Below are 12842 nucleotides of genomic sequence, written 5' to 3' on the forward strand. Positions count from 1 at the left end.
CCCAGAGTACAGCATGAAAATGCATGGTTTTGAAGATGCTTTTGTCTTCTTCCTCATTTTGCCTGCAGAAGCTCTGTTTGATCCCTTCCAGGATGGAACCTATGCCATTGGCATGTTTATTATTTTGTTTATTATTAACATTTATTTACTGCTATATCTTCTGAAAAGTCATCAATGTGGTCTACAACAATCTAAAACAATAAAACCTTATAACAATAAAATGCAAGGATTTGAAGGACGATTATCATTCATCTACATGAATGATAATCTTCATTCATCTACATCAAGTACAAAGGCGAGTTTTTTTATTTTAAAAAATTGTTTTTTTTTCTTTATTTTAATGCAATCTACCATTTATCCAACTTGCTTTATCTTGACTCCTTAATAAAATACCTAAAGTAGAACTCTGGAAGTGATCGAGTGCTTTACAAACTCAGGATCTGCCTCACCTACTCACCTAACCTATCACTCATCCAGGCTCTAAGCTTTTAAGGACGATTAAAGGCAACCTTCTAACAGGTTTGTCCCTTTCCCCATAAGTAATATTCACAGAAAGACAGGTTTAGAAGAATTAACGTGCTGGTGGCAGCAGTGATAGATTTAGGAAGGAAACATCTCTCAGCCTGTTCTACATCACAGGAACAGTGTGAGTGTGTCTCTTTCATTGCAACTTTCCATGCCATAAGAACAAAAGAAGATACCTGTTATACCAAGTTGGGATTCCAGTAGACCAGCATGAGGAGGGAATTCCATAATATGGGAGCAGTTACTGCTGAAAATGCCTCCCCTTTGCACCCTTATTGTTTAAAGTAAACCCAATATATGGATGGGTTCAAAAGGGTGTCCTACCCTCACTGGCTCTCAAGAGATCATAATGAGCATATTGGAGGAGGCGGACCTATACATTGGGCCTATGTAATTCTGGCTTTGTAAATTATAGCCAGCACTTTGAATTGAAAGAGATGGGCAGATCAGAAACCAGGCAGAGTAGAGAATGGCAACCCTGAATAGTTGTTTCATCCTCAGGGGTCCTTCTCTGTGAGCCCCTGCCAAAGAAAGAGAAGCAGGTGGCTACCAGGAAGAGGGCCTTTTCTGCTGTGGCACCCTGGCTGTGGAATGAGCTCCCTAGAGAGTAGGGATGGCGGAGAATTTCTCCCCGAATCTTCGGGAGGCCAAGCGCCGATGCATTCAGCCCCCCGAAGTTGATTGGGAAATTCTCCGCCAGCCCCCCCCCCCCCAGGACGGTACTTACCTTCGGCAAATGTTCCTCTTGGCGGCGGGTCCCGGCGGCGGTTCAGCGGCGGTTCGTCGCGGGTGGGGAGGGCAGCCGGTCTCCTGACCGGCTGCAGCCGCTGCCATTGCAAAAAAAAAAAACTAAATTAAAAAAAAAACACCCGTGATAGGCTACGTGACGATTTACGTAGCCTATCATGGCTGACTTTGGGAATCTAGCCGTGATAGGCTACGTAAATCGTCACGTAGCCTATCATGGGGTCTTTTTTTCTTTTTTTTTACTTTTTGTTTCACGGCCGGGGAGACGGGGCGCTTCTCCCCGGCCTGAATTTCAGCCGGGCGAGGCGGGGCGCCTCCCCCCCCGGCCTGAATTTCGGCCGGGCGAGGCAGGACGTCTCCCCCCCCTCGCCTGAACTTCGGGGGGAGAAGCGAAGCGCCTCCCCCCACCGCGAAGCCAAGCTGCGAAAAGGTAAGTGACTTTCGTACATCCCTACTAGAGAGGTTCACCTGGCACCTACATTGTACTCCTTCTGGCGACAGGTGAAGACATTTTTATTCTCCCAGTATTTTAGCATTTTAGCTTCCTAGTCTTCTAGCTTTGGTGTTTTAAATCTGTATTTTAAATCTCTGCATTGCTGCTAGGTTTTATTCTGCTTGCACTGTTAAATTGTGGTGTTAAGCTTTCATATTTACATTGTTTTATGTGTTGTGGTTTTAATTTCTGTGAACCACCCAGAGAGCTTCAGCTATTGGGTCATATAGAAATAAACAAATAAAGAAATGTGATGCTGCCAAAGTTCTCAACTGAGTAGTTTGGAGTGCACACTTCCCCAATTTTGAACTTCCAAGCTAACTCTAAGCAGCACCTTAAACCTCCAGACTCAACTCATAATTAACTCATTCATGACCCCAGTACAAGCCTGCTGTACAGCATAGTTCCTGGGAGTCTTGGTTCCCAGAATGCTTCTTGCAACATTCCAGGCCTTAATGAAATCCACCATAGCAGCTCAGGGCTTTGCTTCTGTAGCATTCTAAGGCCACAGCAACAGGGCCCCACCAGGTATGTTTAAGCAAGAGGATTCATGACAGGTTTGGCGAGGCCTCATTCTGTTCCTGATGACAACATTAGAAGTACAGTGAGACCTGGAACCTGGAATGGACTTGAGCTCAAAACAACCTTGTCTGGACCTACTCCAAACTGAGCCCATATTAGCTTGTTGTAGGCCAGCCTTCCCCCAGCCTGATGTCTTCCAGATGTTCAGGCCAGCCTCCCAGGTGTTTTAGGCCAGCCTTGTTTTAGGCCAGCCTTCCCTCAGCCTGATGCCCTCCAGATGTTTTGGGCTCCCATCAACCCCAGCCAGCATGGCCAATGGTCAGGAATGCTGAGAGTTGTAGTCTAAAGCAACCGGAGGGGGCCAGGTTGGGGAAGGCTGTTTTAGACAAAAACAGTTGAAATCAAGCCTGGGAAAACTCTGTCAGTACTACCAATACATACATTTTAACCTCAAGATAATTTTTTGCTGTTCAGATCATTAAAATACTCTGTTTGCAGATAGCCAAATATTCATATTCTGTAATTGCAGTTAATCAGCTTGACAGACTAGCATGATGCTTAGGAGGGTTTTTTTTTTAAAGTCTGGATTAGGTATCTTATCGCTGGGGGCTTTGCATAATTTTATAGCTTGACTTCCTTTGATAAGCTGGGTGTCTACACTGACTTGCTTCTCTTTGTTCCTGAGACGATTAGGCATTTCTCTGCTCTTGGAAATTTGCAGAAGGATGGGGGAGAATGTCATGAGACGTAGAGAGAAACAGAGGGATGCTCCTTCAGAGAAACTATGCATCTGATGTTCAACAATTGAGTTCCGCCCATCTGAAATAATTATCTTAGTCTTCATAAAAATCAATGAGAACAGAAGCTCCATCTGTGTCATACTCTGTCTTAATCAGATTTGAGATATTAGATTTTAAACAGAGGCACAACTATCTCCCTAACTGAAGAAGCCGTTTGTCTTCTACTGTATGACAAAGAGTGAATACTGACAGCCATATAGCAAGTGGTAAACTTACCATAGTTAAGGGTGCCATTTCAGACATGGGGAGCACAAGATTTTTTTTAAAAAAAAGTTTAAAGGTCAACTTTTCTGTGTACACAGATATTAGGGCTGCAGTGAAACTGCCCACCATACCCCACCCAAGTGCAGGTTCACCTGATTTGTGGTGCCAAACGTTCATAGCTCAAAACCAATCAAAACGTTTTTAAGGTAAATTTGTAAATCAGCGAATAGATATAGATATAGATATTCCTTGTTTTTTATTTATTTTTATTATAAAATTTCAACAAAATAAAAGAAAGGAAAAAAGAAAAAGACATGGCTACATACAGTAGATTTGAATATATCAATTCCAATGCATACATATGAAATGTATTTGTGTGTGTGTGTGTGTGTGCGTGTGTAAAAAGTTTATGTATAGTCCTTAGAAACATGCATTTTCTCATTCATATATATATATATATATATATATATATATATATACACACACACACACATAGTATGGCGCCAAAAGTAGGTATGCAGTTGTTTAGAATGTTGATGGGAGGGGGAGAGAATGTGTGAGTAGAAGATGTGCGGGTGGAGTCAGAATGACGGTTGAGAAGAGTGAGTGACAGGGAGTGACAGTTGATGGAATACATTTCGAGCACTTACGAGATTAAACAGTGTTAAACAAATGTAAATGCAATAAACAATGTAATAAAATGCAAATGAACTATACTGTATACCTACTTTTGGGCCACCCTGTGTATATGTGTGTGTGTGTGTGTGTGTGTGTGTATATGTGTGTGTGTGTGTGTGTGTGTGTGTGTAGTCCTTAGAAACCTGTATTTTCATATATATATGAAAATACAGGTTTCTAAGGACTATACATGAACTTCAACCAAAGCAGACCAAATATCCAAAGGAGAGAGCAATCCTATGCCCCCCTAGACAGCTTCTGGGGGACATAGGATTGTTCAGTTTCTGGGACCAAAGGGTGGAAATGGCTCTGACCTCAGAGCCCAAAACCCGTGCTCCCCCATCCCTCATCCCCCTCATAGCCAGAGCAGTTCTGGCTACATCCGCATGCTCAGAAAGGGGGTGCAGACACAGGGAAAAGGGGGCAGTCCCAGGGATGGAGAGGGAGGAGCCTGGGGGAGCTGCCTTATGCAGCTTCCTATGCATACCCCAGCCGCCTCCCCTCCCACTTGGAAGCGCCATGGCTAAACAGGTGAGATTGCCCATCTAGTGGAAATGTATTTTGATGTCGTAATATCAGTCTTTTAGCTGTCAGAAGGGCACAGAGAATCCATTTGCGCTGAGTCTGACCATGTGTTTACTTCAAGGAAGCAGGTAGAGAATTTAAAAGAGCATGTACATCAGTAAATATTAAGTAGTGTTTCAGTACAAAGTTTATCCATATAATGGCCTCCTCCCAGAAAGGGGCAGCTACTGAGCATTGCCAAAACATATACTTAAAAGAACCACTAGCTGTGTTACACCTCCAACAATTAGCCAACTTAGACAAACCCTTATTGAAGAGAACTCTGCAGAGATATAAGTATTCTCCTATAAAGCTTTGAAGATCATTCATTCCACCAAAGGAGTTTTCCTCCAACCGTTCAAATGTGTAATGAAAACAAACTCTTCTCCATTCCACATTTCCACACTAGATTAAAACTTTGTTTTTGTGAAGCACCCCGGAGGTAGATATTGAGAAAGGTGTGCTTACAACCAAGATATTTGCCAGGTAAGAAAAATAAAAACTTTTTAGGGTGCAATCCCAACAATTCCTTGTAAGCTTCCAAACATGGAGGCTGACGAGTCTCCAGTACAGAGTGGGAGGTGCAGCAGAGGCCATAGTTGCCTCCGCCCCCCTCCTGCTCTGCATTTTAGCTAGATGGGCTTTTTCGCCCATGTAGTCTAAAGCAACTGGAGGGTACTGGGCTGGGGATGGAGGCTGGGGAGGTTTGGGGATATAGCGTAATACAGCCCCTCCCCTCCCTGCCCACAGAAACGCCCCCTTTCCCCCCTCTCCAAGGTTGCTTTTGTGACCCCAGAGAGGCAGCCTGTGAGGGGGAGGGGGCGGGGAGCATGGGTTCATAGACTCATAGAATCATAGGGTTGGAAGGGGCCTACAAGACCATCGAGTCCAACCCCCTGCTGAATGCAGGAAGCCTGATTCCCAGGCAGAATCCCATCCAAGTACTAATCAGGGTGACCCTGCTTAGCTTCCAAGATCAGACAAGATCAGGCGCATTGGGTTCCCAGACCTAAGGTCAGAGCACTGGCTCTGAGCTCGGATCTGGGAATCCGAAATATCCTATGGCACCCCAGATGCTGTCTAGGGGCCATAGGATTGCTCCTTTAACCTAGCATGGATGTGTGGATTGGAGAAGAGTTTGTTTTCATTACCCATTTCATTACCCATTTGGTTGGAGGAAAACTCTTTTGGTGGAATTTTAAGACATCAAAACCAGGACAAAGTTAAAAACAGACAGACAAACAAGTGGAGCGGATTTAAAAACACAGACACGTACGTATAACTGATGAGATAATGAGGCATAGTCAAACTCTCTGGTGAGGGTGAAAGCCTGAAAATGATGCCAGAATAACATCAAGGAAGGGGGTAGGCAGATCTCCCAGGGCAGGAAGTTCCACAACTTCTGCACTGTAATGCAGAACAGCTTTTCATGTATTCCCTCCAATTGCATTCAGATAGTGGTGGTATGTGCAAAATGGCCTCCCCAGTTGATGCCAGTTGCTGGGTAGGCCTGTACAGGAGGGGATAGTCCATCAAGTATCCTCATCCTAAACCACCTAAGGCTTTCAAAGCAATAACCAGTATTTGAACTGAGCTCAGCCTCAGAAACAGAGTGGTAGCCAGTGAAAATGACTAGGGATGGGCGGAACGCTTACCTTGTCTTCCGCTGGCAGTCTGCCAGGGCAGAAGGTGATCTGTTCCTCCCCCCCAGAATCCTCGCTGGCCGGCTCCGCTCTGCACCGATTCCGCAGAGCCACCGGCCGGCTCCAAAGCACCAGCGATACGGCCACCATGTCGTATCGCTGGCTGAAGGGGACGTGACATACTGCGGCCACAAATGGTGTCCAGGATGCCATTTGCGGCTGTAAAGGCCTTAGTTTTAGGTAAATGCAGCCGTAAATGGCTGCATTTACCTTAAACTAAGGCCTTTACAGCCGCAAATGGCGTCCTGGACGCCATTTGCGGCCGCAGTATGGCCCCTTCAACCAGCGATATGGCATGGCAGCCGTATCACTGGCAATCCAAGCTGGAGGATCCAGCTGAAAAGGATTCCGCATGGAGGCGTGGGTAAGTCTTCCGTTCTGCCACGGACTCTTGGGTGCCGGATTATAAAGAATCCAGCCTCATTGGAATCCGTGGCAGAATTCTCCACCATCCCTAAAAATGACATAAAAGAGGAGCTACATGCTGCATTTCTACCAGATGAAGTTTCTGAACACTTTTAAAGGCAGCCCCATATAGAGTATATAACAATAATCTTGTCTTGTGGTAAGTAAGGCATGTGCAACTACAGCCAGGTCCAGGCCCATAGCCAGCCTAAAAGTTTGAGGGGAGGGGTGCCAAAAAAAAGTAAGGGGTAGTTCATCTGGTTTGCAGGCCTTTTAAAGACAAAATTGTAAACAGATTTGTAATTATTTGTTTGTGAACAAAAAATTGGCAGAGAAAATTTAGGGGGACAGATATCCTGCCCACATACACACACTAGCCCACCTCTGGCTAGGGATGTACGAAAGGTACTTACCTTTCAGGGATTATGCTGATGGTGCGGGGGGAAGCATTCCGTCCCTCCCCCCAGAATCCTCACCGGGGGGAGGCGCTCCGTTCCTCCCCCCCCCCCGGAATCCTGGCTGGCCGGCTGTGCTCCGCAGCGATTCTGCGGAGCCCCAAGCCGGCTCTGCCAGCAGCTGGACATCCGGCCACTGGCTAGCAGGGACGCAAATGGCGGCGACCATAGCCACCGCCGTTTGCGTCCCTGCAGTCAGCCGTGATAGGCTACGTAAATGTTCCCATTAGCTCCAGCCAGTATAGCCAGTGGTCAGGAATGCTGGGTGTAGTAGTCTAAAACATCTGAAGGACACCAGATTGGGGATGGTTGCACTAGTTACTCAGGATTAGAGATGGATGGACCCATCTCTGTCCAGGGTGTGGGGAGCACAACTAAATGAGGTGCTCACAATATCTCTACTCAGTATGTACTGAGGGCCACATCACACATCCGCTTTTAGGTTTGAAGTGCAATACTCACCCTGATACTTTAAGAGCTACATGCATATGGAAGCAGGATGGTAGCCAGAAAATGGTTGCTCCTCAACAGGAAATGATACTTGTGAGGAGCGTGATTTGTTGTTAAGGAGAGATCAGGCTGGGCCTCCTCAATCACTGAGCCCTTCCTATGGCCCCATATACAGGGATTCAAACCCAAACTTTTAAGAAGCAAAGCACTCAAAACCCTGGGCCTATCTGTCAGTTTTAGTTTCTCCCACATTCATTAAAAAAAAAAAAAATCCCAAGTTCTTTTTCTCCTGAATATGGAGACCTTTGGTAAATGTTGTTAAATTCTTGTCAAAATTGAACTGAAACTAAATTCTCACTCATCCCTATACTTAGAGTCTCATACAATTCTCAGTGTAGATTCGATTGGAACAAATGAGTGGTATATTGAGGAAGGCGGCAAAGCCCAAATATGAGGAGCTCAGAACACAAACTCAATCAGTCTGAAAAGCCAGTTCACCCCATTGCGAGTGAGGCCCAGACCTCTACAAATCATGAGGTTTTCTAGGTGAGGACATTTAACTCACTGCTTCTTCTTCCAGACTCTTTGCAGATTGCAGAATTAAGGTTGGGTCTCTAGTACACAAGTTTTTTCCCCCCTTTCCTGCCTTTCCACTACATAACCTCTAGATAGCATTGAGGTGTAATGGAATAATGCAACTACACTGATGGAGAATTGCACTTTGTTTCATGATGCCAAAAATTGCCAGATTTTCCCCGAATCACAAAAACTCACAAAAGTGCTTTGAAAACAAAGGAATGAAACTGGAGAATGACAATGGCATCTAAAGCACCTGTAAACAACCATGGGTGAGGAATGGGGTTCCTTACAATGGGGTTCGCTCCCTGCCAAACCCCCACATCTTTTTCCTTACCTTCAAGAAGGGATATGGGTAGGGATGCTGAAGAAATTTGAGATGGACTAAAATGCGCTTGGATTTCTAAGAATCCAACCTGTGGAATCCACTGCGGAGCGGCCCCCTCAGGCTGAACAGAGCCTGTGGACTTCTGGATGATCTTTTTATTGTCCCTCTTTTACAAGCTATAAGGTTCCCCCACATCAGTTTCCTCTAACCTTAGGTATGAATGTGGCATTTTGCATCTTGGTTAATAGAATGTAAAACCAAAAAATGCTTTTAGGTAATTACATTTTCGCCAGACTCTGCATTGCCAAGATCTGAACCATTTGAAAACCATTTGTTGGCATGGAAACATCAACTTAATTAAAAATGGATTAAACTAATTAACCTGAAATATATTGTAATATGGATTGTTTTCCTTTAGAAGAAATCTCAAACAGTGGAAGCACCAGGACATTTAAAACTATCCTTTTGTGTCTTCTGTTGGCTGAAAATGTCTTTGGTTTCCTGAAGAGTCTCATAGCCTTGTGTTGTGTGTCTTGGAGGAGTACCTGTCATGAAGGCGTGGGCAGACAGTGTTAATGATGACACCTTTGAATGATAACACCTCCAGTCTCCACTGGAGTTTCCTTTTTCCTTTTCTTAACCCCCCTCCCCTTGTGCGAGTCGAATTTTGGGATGAAATTAGCTGGTTGTGGGGAAAAGTTTAACTCCCCCTTTCCTGGAGTACTGTGGTCCTGATCCAAATTGGGGCCACACGTGCCTACACAAAGTTAAATAAAACTTTTAGTTTAGTTTGGCCCTCAGTCAACTGACTCAGAAGTATGGATCATTTTACCATTTTACATCTCCATTGTCTATTTACAGTAAATCTACAAAGGAGCCTGCATGTTGAAAATTCATGAACAGTTACTGTTCACAAGGCAATCAATGTTGCTAACTGGCCATCCTATTGATAAGTGATAACGTTTTTCCAGTGCTTTCAACGGTTGCAATGACAAGCACAAATCCAAGAGGTGCATCTATTTTCAGCATGGAGATACAGTGAATTTCTGGTCTGATATATAGCTCTTAGACATCACACCTGTGTCAAGGGGTAGGGGAGTGATAATCTTACTATTGAGTGACAACGTCAACTTTTGGTTTGGCTGCTAAAGCTGCAGCCTAATTATGGTTAGTAGAACAAAGTCAGCTGACTCTGCCCAACTCACATCTTAAAGTTCTATCCTTGCTGTTGAGAAGCGTCTTTGACCCCCTGTTAATGGATATTAACAGTGCAATTCTATACATGTCTTGTCAGGTGTCAGTTCCATTTAATTTAGTGGAGCTTACTCCCAAGTGAGTGGGTGTAGGATTGCAGTCTGTGATTGGTGGGTGGGTGTAAAGTGGCAGATCATTCCCAACTTCCGAAGACTTGCTGGCTTTCATGGACCAGGGAGGAAGTTGGGGGGGGGGGGCATAGATCGGAGGGTCCATAGTTCAGTGTGACAGAGCGCCTGCTTTGCATGCAGAAGGTCCCGGGTTTGATCCCCGGCTTCTCCAGGTGGGGCGAGGAAAGGATCCTGCCTGAAACCCTGGCGAGCCATCGCTCCCAGTCAGTGTCGACAATACTGGGCTAGATGGACCGATGTTCTGACTCAGTATAAGGCAGCTTCCTATGTTCCCACGTTTGATATGCTGAACGGGCTAATCCAACCCTACCATGTCCTCAGAATGTTCCATTGTGGGGCCTACCATCGGCAGGAACATCACTGATCATGGAGCTTCCCATGGGTGCAGCCGGGGCCTTCTCCACTATCACAGAGGCACCTTCACCACATCCTAACCCCATCCCTTCAGATGGCTCTCCAAGAGAGCTAGGATTACTCTGTACATCAGTTTGTGTAAATATATTCACGCAAAGTGATGTACAGAGTAATCCTAGCTCCTAGTTAATCATCTGCCTTTTATCCAAAAAAAATCAGTTGACAGTTCTAATAATAACCCTTTATTTTCTGTTACAAATATTTTTATTCTGCATTCCTATGTGTGAAGAGGCAAGGACACTTGGAGCACAAACGAACAAACTCCTGGTTAGGGGCTATGGTCCTTCACTGTCTCCAGGAGTTCATTAGTTCTGTGCTCCAAGTGTTCATGCCTCTTCACACTAGTGGTGACAGTGGTATAGTGGCAAATTCAGAAGTGCAGGGTCCCTTAATGACAGCAAAAATAGAAAGGTCTTTAACTGGTGCCAAAAAGAGTACAACGTAGGAGCCAGGTGAATCTCTCTTTGGAGCCCATTCCACAGCCGGGGTGCCACAGCAGAAAAGGCCCTCTTCCTGGTAGCCTCCCACCTCACTTCCTTTGGCACAAGTCTATGATCAGTGATGTTCCTGCAGATGGTAGGCCCCAAATCCTTTTTGTGGGAAGCAGAATGCTTTCTAAAAGGGTGTCTCTCTCTCTCTTCCCCACACCTCCACCCAATTTTGGCTCAGCCCTAGGTTGAAAAGGCAACTGATTAAACAACTTTAAGTTTAAGTGCAGCCTGCATTCTCCATGTTAGCGTCACTTGTCATGCAACAGCAGTCTTTGAAAATAGAACTCATGTAATCCTAGCAGCAGCTTCCTGTACCTTTTAAGTACAGAGCTCAGATAATGTCAAAAAATGTCATAGATATCAGTTGTGTGCAGAATGACTACAAATGTGGGGGAGAGAGACAGAGAGACCAGTGCTAGCTACAAAATGCAGGGTTTCATTTTTCCCATTTTCTACTGGGGAACAAGAAAGGGCAGTTGTGGGGGGGAGCGGGGAGGAAGGGTTAGGAAGACCACATTGGCTTTAGGTATAAATATTGCAATAGTCTCTAGGGCAGAAAAAGACGTTTGTCCTAAACCACTCCAAGAGTCATTTATATTGGGATGTGAAAGAGCCTGCCTTTATTCTACCTTTCCATGTCAAGTTTGCCATTCAGCTGTAAATGCACCATGTGGTTAAAAGCCACAGTGCCTAGCAGGTGGCCCGAGGGTTCTCTGTCAGCACATTTGTCATGCACTGGAGGAACACTCCGGCACCATTCACAGCATTCTGAGGCTTGGAACGCTTGGATACTGCTTTATGGCTCCACACAGCATATAAATATCAGTGACCTTTTCAGAAAAGGGAACTTTATAAACACACACACACACACACACACACACTTTTGTTCCATCAGCAAAACGAGGCAGATGCTCAAAAGTATTTGAGCCTAATGGCTCTTCTTGTGAGAGCCTTTCCAACGCAGGAAGGGCTCAGGATGGCAGATGCATCGCTAATGAAGCAGCAAGCAAAATAAGCCAAAGTTGAATCCAAAATGTTCTCAGAAGTCTCTCTTCAAAAAAAAAGGGGGGGGGTATATTGGATGTTTTGTCTCTTTTACTTTTGAACCATGGTGGCCTTCAACTATAAGCAGTAAACTTCATATATTAAAAAGGGGGGAGAAGCATTAATCAGGGGGAGCTCAGGTCACTTCTGAACTTAATACTAAGATTCTATCATTAAGGAATAGCATGTCTGAGTCGGGCTAGGGCTGAGGGCAAGAACGAGCATGGGGATGGGGGGAAAGGCAGCTATCAAAGTGCTACAACTGGGGAGTGGTGGCAGGTGCTGCCTGGGGTGGGTCCAGTCAGTGCCGGGGGGGTGCAAATTAGGAGCCCTGGCCAAGAAGCTTCATACCATCTATCCATCATGGGGGATGAGAGCTGGGTATAGTGGCGTGAGCCTGTAATCCAGCTCCTTGGGAGGCTGAGGCTGGTCGATCACTTGAGCTCAGGAGTACTGGGCTGCAGTGGGCTATGCCGATCAGGTGTCTGCACTAAGTCCAGCATCAGTGTGGCAATCCCCATGGAGCCAGGGGCCACCAGGTGGCCTAGGGAGGGATGAACCAGCTCAGGTCAGAGACAGAGTAGGTCAAAACTCCTGTGCCAGTCAGTAGTGGGATAGCACCTGTGAACAGCCGCTGTAGCCTAGCCAGAGCAAGACAGCGAGACCTGGGCTGAATCTACACAGAGTAGTTTTACCGTCATCATGCTGCAACGATAACACTTGGGGCACATGACACCAATGGGCACCAATACTTATCACTGCAGTATGATAACGGTAAAACTGCTACGTGTAGATTCAGCCCCAGCCTCTTTTCAAAACATTGTGGGGGTGACGCTATACAATAAGGGCACAATCCTATGCATGTTTGGACAGAGAAGAGTCCTAAAATTCCCAGCATTCCTCAGCCACCCATGGCTGGCTATGGAATGCTGGGACTTTTTTCTGTCTACTAATGCATAGGTTTGCGCCCTAAGTATCTTTAGAGATCATTTCTGTAACAGTTGGGGTTGCACAGGTCAATGGTGCCTGCTGCTCAAACACACAGATATTTTCTTTTA

At 45.5% G+C, this 12842-nt stretch overlaps 1 non-coding gene across 1 annotated transcript; it reads left to right on the plus strand.

Moving 5' to 3' along the window:
• Positions 1-12160: 12160 nt before the first annotated feature.
• LOC146344254 (signal recognition particle RNA) lies at positions 12161-12459 on the plus strand. Its single transcript, XR_014792807.1, has one exon.
• The last annotated feature ends 383 nt before the right edge of the window (positions 12460-12842 follow it).

This window comes from Heloderma suspectum, chromosome 5 (genome assembly GCF_057233095.1).
Source record: "Heloderma suspectum isolate Gila_16-S chromosome 5, 16-S_ref, whole genome shotgun sequence".
Lineage (NCBI taxonomy): Eukaryota > Metazoa > Chordata > Lepidosauria > Squamata > Helodermatidae > Heloderma > Heloderma suspectum.